The sequence below is a fragment of the Zingiber officinale genome, chromosome 9A (genome assembly GCF_018446385.1).
Source record: "Zingiber officinale cultivar Zhangliang chromosome 9A, Zo_v1.1, whole genome shotgun sequence".
NCBI classification, from domain to species: domain Eukaryota; kingdom Viridiplantae; phylum Streptophyta; class Magnoliopsida; order Zingiberales; family Zingiberaceae; genus Zingiber; species Zingiber officinale.
In genome coordinates, this window is record NC_056002.1 from 40,353,900 (window position 1) to 40,364,944 (window position 11,045).

At 34.8% G+C, this 11,045-nt stretch overlaps 1 long non-coding RNA gene across 1 annotated transcript; it reads left to right on the forward strand.

Annotated features, from left to right (window-relative positions):
- The first annotated feature begins 1,468 nt into the window (after positions 1-1,468).
- LOC122018714 lies at positions 1,469-6,965 on the forward strand. The gene is made up of 3 exons (XR_006121877.1): positions 1,469-2,746; positions 3,475-3,528; positions 4,171-6,965. It is a non-coding gene; the product is annotated as an uncharacterized LOC122018714 (long non-coding RNA).
- The last annotated feature ends 4,080 nt before the right edge of the window (positions 6,966-11,045 follow it).

An 11,045-nucleotide genomic window follows, 5' to 3' on the forward strand; every position in this document is an offset into this window, starting at 1 on the left:
AGAGGGAAGTATGGCCGAAATTCATCTATATAGCATTTAATTGTATCCATGTCTTCCACTATTATTTGAATCATATCTTCTACTTTTCTTGCCCTAACACTTATACTTTGATTTCATCTGATTCATGCTTTCTTTGTTATCATGATAAGCCTTCGGAATTATGTATTCTAATGCTTTGGCTAGTGGTGAAGAGTAGAAGATAAGCAAGCATATGGTAATGCATGAAACATGAGTAGCGTGAGTGTGCTCCACCATTACATGAATTTGAGATTATGATTGAGAGCCACCAAACTTTCCTTGTGAGAATTAGTTTTTGTTATCATTCTCAGTTACTCAAGATGGATTGAAGTCATTATGTTGTTAACCAAGCGTAAGAATTGAGTCCATGAATGCTTGAGTTATTGAAACTTGACAATCCTAGATAACTTCGTTTTCTATTTTCTAAACATGATTGAGAATGGCTAGGGGGTACATCTTTATTTGTTTCCTTAGTTTTGTTCACTTGCACGAGACGTGCAAGAATAAGTGTGGGGGATTTGACTCTGGGAAATTTATTTTACTTATAATTCAGTGAATAAGAGTCAAACTTTGATGGAATTGGGAGGTGAATGAATACAATCTGGATTCTGAGAACTATAACTCTTGCAGTATATCTCTGATTTGGCAATTATTTTTGTCAACTAGTTCTTGTTGGTATAGGATAAGTTACCATTATTTCTGTACTAATTTTGATGTAGTTTATTTATGGGTTAAGTAACTTTTTGATTTGATTCGTGAAATATATTGTAACGACCTGGCCCCTCGGCCCCATTGGACGCCCCAAGACGACCCCTCGGCCGTGCCGTTACTCACTATATCTTCCCACCCTTGGCCAGTGGATTTTTGCCTTCCCCAGGATTCGAACTCTAGACCTCCAGGATAAGTACTAGAGTTTATGAATCCTGGTAGGCAAGTGAGCGGCACTCACTTGGCTACCAGGATTCATATCCTGGAGGTCTAGAGTTCGAATCCTGGGGAAGGCAAAAATCCACTGGCCAGGGGTGGCAAAATCTAGTGAGTAACGACACGGCCGAGGGGCCGCCTTGGGGCGTCCAATGGGGCCGAGGGGCTAGGTCGTTACAATAAATTCATAAACTCTAGTACTTATCCTGGAGGTCTAGAGTTCGAATCCTGGGGAAGGCAAAAATCCACTGGCCAAGGGTGGAAAGACTTTGTGAGTAACGCCACGGCCGAGGGGCTTCCTTGGGGCGTCCAAGGGGCCGGGTCGTTATAATAAAAAGGCGCCTTTTTATTGTAACGACCTGGCCCCTCTGCCCCATTGGACGCCCCAAGGCGGCCCCTCGACCGTGCCGGTATTCAAACTCTAGACCCCCAGGATAAGTACTAGAGTTTATGAATCCTGGTAGCCAAGTGAGTGCCCGCTCACTTGGCTACCAGGATTCATAAACTCTAGTACTTATCCTGGAGGTCTAGAGTTCGAATCCTGGGGAAGGCAAAAATCCACTGGCTAAGGGTGGGAAGATCTAGTGAGTAACGGCACGGCCGAGGGGCCGCCTTGGGGCGTCCGAGAGGCCAGGTCGTTACATATATAGAGTATATTAGTTCAATAAAGTTGTAGTTGCTCTTTGGCTACGACATAAGAGATTGTGAATCATCTTCAAAAAGCATACTTTTATTATTGATTAAATAGGCATTAGGATTTGATTATCTATTTAATTTTTTTTCAAATGACAAACTAAAGGAATCTAGTAATATGTATTTCTCAAGGATATAAAAAACTAACCCTATTATTCTCAAATGGAGTACAAATAGACAATAAATTTTGAAGAATTCAATATACTTTCAATCTACACAAAAAGTAAAGCTTATAGCTGCAAATTCACAGTAGGAAAACTGAGCACAACTCCCAGTAAATGATATGTAACAGAATAGCATATCAAAGAGAGTAGTCCAAAAGCGAATGCAATTATAACATTATTCATGCAAGAGTTAGGTGATTAATTATTACAGTTACTATAAGTTTTAACACATCTTATTACATAAAATTTCATTAACTGCAAAATTGATTTTATTTTAGATTTCAGAAAAAATTGTAACAATCCCTATTGCTATTATCAAAGAGCTAGACTGATGCTAATAAAATTATGTGTTCTGATACTCAGCTCTAGTTAATTTCCTTAGATATGCAAACAAATCTTATAGAAAGCTAATGCACATCTGCAAGGGATGTTAATTAAATCGAGCAGGAACTAAACCAAATAGAATGGGCCATCCTTACAGGCATCTTTTTTGTTTTATTTCATTTTCGATTTGTGTTTTCTTATTCTCTTTTGTGTTTTCTTATTGTCAGTTCTTATTTTGGTACCTGTGATTGTACTTTATGATCTGACTATATAAAACTATTTACCCATGAAGCACATCCCATGGAAGAAAGCTAAGCAGTATTTAGCATGTAAAGTCATCATTTGTTTCTCTTTCCCTAGGGATATTGAAGTTGAATCTAAAAAGCACTTTAATATAATTTGGCTTGCTTTCGAATATGAAATAGACTAATTGACTTAAAATAACCATTTTCCCAGTATATTTAGAACTTTGAGAATACAACTGAACTTGCTTCTGGTGGTTACTAATTTTGGTTCATTGGCATGGAACATGCAGGTGGGACTCTCAGGGACCATTCAAACCATTGCATTTGATGAATCCTACTCATATCATTCATTTGCTCCACACTTTGTCGTCATTTCAGGTTAGATTTAAAATATTAAATTTTGCATTATGTTACTTTGTCTGATTTGATTAGTTTGTATAACAGACAGTGTTAAAATTCTGAAAGCCATTTTATTGATTGTATTTCTTATTTCTTAAGTTTTGTTTGAGGCTTTTAGATGTTTGGTTACATACATACTGTGTTTCATGTTATAGTAATAATTAACCTAGATGCATACTATAGTTCTTAGGGCCAGACATATTTCTTGAATCATATTGTTTGAACAAATGCTAATCTCTCTGCATATTCTGCTCTTACTGATAGAGCTAAGAATTTGCAACTAGTTGCCCTAATTTACTAGCAAACATAATTGGAGATAAGATAGCATTATTTTAAACTTATATATCAACATGTCCTCAAGATTGATGACTGAAATTTGATGATTCACTTCAAAAAAAAAAAAGAAAAAGTCTTTGTTAGTGGTATGCTTGATACTCTACATTAGTTGTGTCAAATATATAGAGATTTTGTGGCTAAGGATGATGTATAAGTTACAATTTATATAGTTCTTGGATTGCTTTTGTACAGAAATAGAAGAGTTCACATAATGTGCAGAAAATGATTTCTTATAAGCCAATGCTGTTAGTATAAATGGTACTGACTAATAATATATTCTCATGTTTTGAGAAGATATATTTTTTCAAAGATGGATTTTTTCCCCTTTTACTATTTTTCCTTGATATTTACTAACATATGTTTACTGGCAGGAAAGATTCATTTTCTGTTAGGCCATTTGATGTGGTGGAGGCATCCCCTTTGAGGTATCTTCTTTTTTATATGGGGATAGTCGCTACTACTAAAGAGATGCAACATCATGTCGATTGTATTTACTATGTAATTGTTGTTTCTTCAACTTTGACTTTGAAAATAGTCACTCAGAAATTATTTCATCTAGGAAAAGTACGGTATAAACTACAATTCATCTAATGCATAGTGTTTTAAGATTCATTTAGTGATGACTTATGTAAATACATTCTTGAAACTAAATCCTAAACTAAATTTATGTTGTGGCATATTTTTGAGTGTTAAAACTTTTAGGTAGGATATTAGCTAATCTATTTAGGTCATTGGTTTATTCATTTTTAAACCAAACATAAATGTAGATGTAATGTCAATCCCAAGTAGTCTGAGATACTCAATTTCTTGTTGTTATTATGTACGGAGATCTAATGCTGTCTTTGTTTCTTAACCTAGATTGATTAAGTATGACATGGTGATATGGCATAATACAACTTGTAGTAGTTTCCATTTATTTGGAGTAGCTTACATGAGTACTAGCATACAACAACAGAATAAAAGGGAAAAACTAAAACACTAAAAACCAATGTAAAATTAGTTTTTATGTAATTTCTTCAATTACTTTAATTATTCTTAATGCGTTTATGATGTTTGATTTTCTTCAGGCATTACATCCATTGACATCGTCTATTTAATACCATTGTATAACAGCAGGTACATTCTCTTTCATTGATTCCTTGATAGATTTTCTTTCATGATGTAAATTTAAAGTCATTGATGTTACTGTAAATTCTTCGTAGTCATACTATAAATAAATTTCTCTCTTTCTTTTTCACTTAAAATTATATCTAAGTGATCCTTAATAGAAGAATTTGAAATCATAGTAGGATGGGTGTTCATGACTTTCTTCCGTGTACTACCACCATGCCATATAAGATGCTTCATATGACTGAATGAACTTTACTTACATTCATTCATACAGAATGTCTCTCTTTCAGTATGCAGTTTGTTAATTTCTTGTGCTATTGATCAATCGAAAACAATGTTCATTTCTTGGGATGATTTCTTGAGTAAGAAGCATTTAGAGATTGCTTACTTGGTGACGAACTACAGTCTACCCTATTGATACTATGAAGTATGAACTATTGCTTACTATGCAGTGCACACCCTCTCTCTTGGGAGGATTAGCTTCCTATTATTTGGCATGTAGGACAACTTCTTTCTCCATATGCAAGGATTTTCTAAATGCTGTGTCGATAAGAGAACTCACTCATTGATTTATTAAGCTCAACCATTAGACCAACATACTTAAGCCTAAGATTGTTGTAGTCTACTCATTTAAGCTTATATAGCTTCTTTATTAGCCTATAACTCACTATATAAGACTAAATTAGGATGTTGTATACTAATTTATTGCTTTTGTTTTATAATTTTTGAGTTTGTGGATATAACAAGATGAAGCTGATTGTATACTCAAAGATAATTCCTTGTTGGCATTGTTGTTGATACTTGATAATGAATCAAAGTAGTGTGAGGGGAGTTTCTTGTTCTCAGTTCTCAAGAGAGGTAATACAATTAGTGAAAAAGATACTTCGGTTCATGTAAAGATATTGCACTTTATTGTCATTAGTTATATAAACCATTATGTATCCATGTGGGACTCATGTGCTTTTTTACTTCTTTTTTTTTGGGTTCAAATTTAGCATTTTCCCCCTTATTCTTTAAAGTGATGTTGATTAAACTGTTGATGAAGATGAGAAATAGTTCTAGGTTGCCTTAGTTTTAATGAATTGGCAGAACTCTCCATTTGTGTGGCAGAGGAATTGGTGAAAGAGAAGAAGAAGTTTGATGCTGTGATTTCTCTAGGGTATACTTCTACTGGAAGAGGTTATTTGAATATGTTCTTGAGCTATACAATAATCTTCTTCATCCAATAAAATGGCGTTTCAGCATTAGCCTAAACTTATCCCTCCATATGTTGAAGAATATATGCATTTTTTTTAACTGTAAATCTTGCCACAGGATTATTTATAATTCAGTTTGCACCACATCTTGTTCCATTTCTCAAGTGCAATTTATCTCTTGTTTAGCTTTGACATATCCTTTGTTACACATTTCAGATTTTTTGGTGTCTATAAATATTATCAAAGGCTAATTTGCAAATCAGTGTGCAGCATCTTCTATGTCTTTTTTACATGGACTAGCTCATTTGCAAATTAGCTTCCTTTGTGAATATCACAAATTTATTACAATTAGCTTTGGGACACTCTTAAGTTGAACTGTTAAGCTTTTAAAAAGGGCAGCTCGGTGCACGAATCTCCCGCCATACGGGGTCCCGGGTAAGGATCCATTGTACGCAGCCTTACCATGTTTTTTGCAAGAGGCTATTTCCAGGATTTGAACCTGTGATCTTTTGGTCACATGATAACAACTTTATCATTGCGCCAAGACTCCCCTTCAACTGTTAAACTTCTAGATCTAGAAAAATATTTTTTTTTGTTCCTAAATCTTGTTGCAAGTTGATTTTGCAATTTACTCTGTGACCTCTATAATGCCATTCAATTCCATTTTCATAGGGCAAGCTTTGGGACACAGCAAACTTATTTTCAAGTGTCTAACACTGTATATTATAGCCTTGAATCTTGCAATGTCAGCTTATTTCCAAGTGTCTAAAAATGTATATTTTAGTCTTGAATCTTGCAATACTTTCTATGTCAGTTTATTTTTAAGTGTCTAAAAATGTACATTTTAGTCTTGAATCTTGTAATACTTTCTGTCATCATAATCATTTTGCACTTGCACCCTAAAAATTTTACCATTTAGGTGTCAAAAAATGTAGTTTTGGAGCCTAAAATCATGCGCAAGATCTTTTGAAGGGAAAAATCATAGTTATAGGTGTTATGAGAACAATAAGATTTTGAATGTCTTTAGGTAAAAAAACTGAAATTTCAGGAGCACATTTTGTTAAATGAGATAAGTTGGTAAAATGATCATTTGTGTTAAAATGATCATTTCTGATACAATGATTGTTTTCTGGTAAAATTTTGAAGATGCTTTTTGGTAGAATATTCTTTTTCTGATACTTAGCATCTATGGAAGAAATAAGAGACGGTTACAGGGCATTGCAACTTTCAAATATTTGATTCAAACACATGGTTTTCACTTCAGGTAATCGAGCACGTTGCAGATCCCGCCGACTTCTACAAATCCAGTACTGACAGTTCCAAGAGGAGCCACTATTATCTCTACCATCAACCGCTCCGCTCTATGAGATCATATGCCACAGCAATTATTGCTGCAGAATACCTTCTTAACCGGGAACGACATTCCTTGCTTTTCTAAGATTCCTCAATCGAATTAGATCATAGTTTTCGACTACAGGTTAGCAAGGTATTCCATTTGCAATTTGCTGATCCTGATACTTTATATACTTGTTCTTGTTTTGATCGTCTAATTCACAACTCAGTGCTAATTTGAGGTTTCGCGGTCTAACAGTTAAATGTTTCTTTGTTTTTCACTATTCTTTCTTCCTTTTTTTTTTGTAAAATTTTACATCTACCAAAAGGCACTCACCCCTTGTTTCCTTAGAGTAACCAACAAATAGACACTTATCAGATTTAACATCTAACTTATCTCACATAAGCAGGATAACCCCGTATCTTTAGGTAAGATAAGTGCGGTTTCTTATCATTCCATATCTTATATGGAGTAGCAGTGACTATCTTGGTCGGGACTCTGTTTAGTAAATAAACAACTGTCTCTAGTGCGCAACTCCAAAAGGATCTGGGAAGACTTACATGATTCTTCATTGACCTCACCATGGCTAACAAGATTCGGTTTTACCTCTCAGATATACCATTGTACTATGACATATAAGGTGGAGTCCATTAAGACAATATTTCATTGCCGATTAGATAATTTTAAAACTCTTGATTTAAGTATTCACCTCCAAAATCTGATTGAAGTATCTTAATACTTATGTCAAATTATTTTTCTACTTCATTTTTGAATTCTTTGAATTTTTTAAAGCCCCATACTTGTATTGTATTAAATACATATACCCAAATCTTGAGTGATCATCGATAAAGGTAATGAAGTAGCTATAACCTCCTCTTGCTTGAGTTAACATCGGTCCATATACATCAATATGTACAAGGCCAAGCACCTCTCCCACTAGTTCACCCTTTCCAAAAAAGATAACTTAGTCATCTTACCTTTTAAGCATGATTGACATGCATCTAATTCAAATGATTCCAAACTGCCAACCTTTTATAATTTGGACATATGTTTTTTGCCTAAATGGCCAAGTCGATAGTGCCACGAGTAGGAAGTTAACTGATCATCCTTTCAAGTATGCTTGTTGCTCATTTCGATATTGAATGCCTCATTGAAAACATCTAACACATAAATACTATTACATAATATTCCAGTTTCATAAAGAACTCCATTCAAAGATGTAACAACAATTATTACTAAAAGTCAAATGGAAACTATTTCTATTTAAATAAGAAATAGAAATAGTGTTTTTTTATTAATGCAGGAGTAATAGTTTTCCAACTCCAAGACTAGTCCACTAGGAAGATGTAACAAATATATTTCGATGGCTACAACTGCAACCTTTGCTCTGTTACCAACTTGCAAATTTTATTCTCCCTTAGCTAGTCTTCTACTATTTCTTAACCTTTGTATATCATTACATATATGTGAGTCACATACGATATTCAATACCTAAATATATGAGGAAATAGTATGACATTCAATAATAAAAATACCTTAAGCGGATAAGGCATCAAATGCCTTCTTCCCCTTCACGGACTCGAGATAAAACTTACAATTTCTTCTCTAGTGTCCCATCTTGTTATAGTGATGATTTGGACCCTTTGAAGCATGTTTTACAACCTCGATCTTCTTCTTCCCTTTAGTTTGATGCTTTGATTTTCTTTTAGAACCTTTCTATGAAGAACCAACAAGCATCACAACCTTCTGAGCTTTCTTGATAGATTGCTCAATAGTCTTGAGCATGTCAATTAGCTCTGGTATTGTGGATTCAATATTGTTATCCAATAGTCCATTATAAAATGTGAAATACCTATAGGCAAATTGTACATAATTAAGTCAATATTTAACTCATGATTCATGACAAAACCAAATGATCCTAGGCACTCAATGTACCCATTCATCTTCAGTACATGTTGTACTACATATGATCCTTCTTGCATTCGTGAGCAAAAGAGGAGCCTAGAGACGTCGAATCATTCAAATCTCGCTTGCACATCAAATAACTCATACATATGAAAAATAATAGTATGAGCATCTATATGCTCATGTTGCTTTTGCAATTCAGAGATATTGAGGCTAGCATGATGCAGCTGCTAGATTCGAGTCAGCCGAGTACTTTTGATTAGACTAATTTTTGGTCATCAGTTGCATCATCTGCAATTGGTCCAAGAAGAAGTTCTTCGAGGACATAGGTAAGCTTTTCAGATTTAAGAACAATTCTCAAATTCTTATACCAGTCAAGAAGTTAGGCCGAGTCAACTTGTTTGTGTCCAAAATTGAGTGCAAGTTTAAAGACGTCATTCGTACTTCATTGACCTAAAAATACACAATCGAGCAAATTTGAGAGATGATTTTTACAATGTATTTGTAAACAATTTACATACATTTATGGATCCCATTCATTTCTCGGATTCAAGAGTCTTATTTTGAATTGGGGAGATTGTAAGTTTTTTTCAAATAGGTTGACATCCATCATAGATAAGAACAACCTTATAGAGAGTTTAATAAATCATTCTTAGCTATAGTGGTAACTATCATATTATGCTATCAATTGTTTGAATGTTCACATTAACATCGGGTTGTTAACACATTAACACGTATACATCATATGTATATCACACAATTTCACCTCCATCCACATTGACTTTGAAGAAAGTCCAACAAATAAACGCTTCAAGTTAAAGCCGATCCGTTAATCATGGGATCATATCTCGATGGTTCAAATATATCTAATTTCATATTAAGCTTGAAGAGAGTCCAATAACCAAAAAAAAGAAATTAAACTCTGGTTCTAATCATATTAATGAAAGGTGTATACTTTAATTAGTTTGTAAGAGGTTTCAGGTCTCATCATCTTTTCATGTGAATAATCAAATTATCTACGTGATAATATAAAATGGCATGACATAATTAATGAAATTAACCATGGTATATGACATGGCATGTCATAATTAATACAATTAATCATGACTTAAACACAGCCATAGTTGTCATAAATTAATATTTGGTAATAAAATATGACTAAGAATTTGATTCTCATAAATGATGATTCCTTAATTAAATTAGAAAACAATTTTCAAATACAATCTCATATTTAATTTTAGGAATTAATTATTAATCAAAAAAATCTAATTAATTAGGAAATCATTTCGTAATTTGAAAACTCCTAACCAATTAGGAAATTTCATAATTATAATTTCTTAATTAAATCAAAATATTTCTAAAATAGAATTACAACCAACCACGACTTATTAAACAGTTTTACGCATATGTCTTAGCACAATCAGACTCTGATACTATTATTAGGTGGTGTCCGGTGCGTTGTGTATATTCACACGTTTCATAAACATACGTAATGAAAAACAAGGATAATAATTACAATTAATTATTATAACACACGCAACACACGCATATAGGATACAACACATGCAAGACATAGCAAATTAGAATTTTACAAATAACATTTATTCTAAGTATACATGATGAATGATGAGACTGCAAATGACATCAACTTTGCCTCTATCCGGATCCACGCTAAGTACTCATCCAGACGGATTCTAAAGCCACGAGTCACGTCTTGTCCTCGATACTAGCTAACAATAGATAATTGGTCGATCCGAGAGAGGATCCCTCACACATTTTGGTATCCAGCGGTGTGCACAACCAGACGATAGCAAAACTAGAGGTTGCCCACTCGCTACATGTCTGACGGCTTGAATCAACCAGGCGAAAATGTATGATGTGACTGGCAATAATCCTTATCGCAGTTTTGGGCAAGGTGACACTATTGTTTGCGGTCCAACCTATGGCAAGGAGGTTTGGTGGTCAACTGTTGACTGCTAGAGTGAAGGCTGTCGGTGCAAACTCTGGCGACCACAGCAGCAACTTCGGCGAGCACAAGTAGGAGCCGAAAATCCTTTTCGTGATTGTAGCTCATGCCAGCGGCCAGGAGAACAATTCTCCTTGCTGTCCAGTAAGTCAAGGAGATGTTGAAGTCACGACGATCATCAGACGACCGGAGGAAGGCCGGAAAATGGTCGGACAAGCCCTTCAAAGTGTTGTTGCGCGTGTTCTTCTCTGGTGGTGTTGCCGTGAGAAGGCAAAGTTGCCAGCGTCCAACGTTGGCGAAACAGTGGCACCCATCCTCAGCTAATGCTGCCCGAAGAGGGATGACAGCTACAGGGAGCTCCAGTGAAGGATGGCGGCGTCAGATGTGTTGGTGCAATATCCCCTAGTCAAGGTTGACCTAGTTTGACCAAGC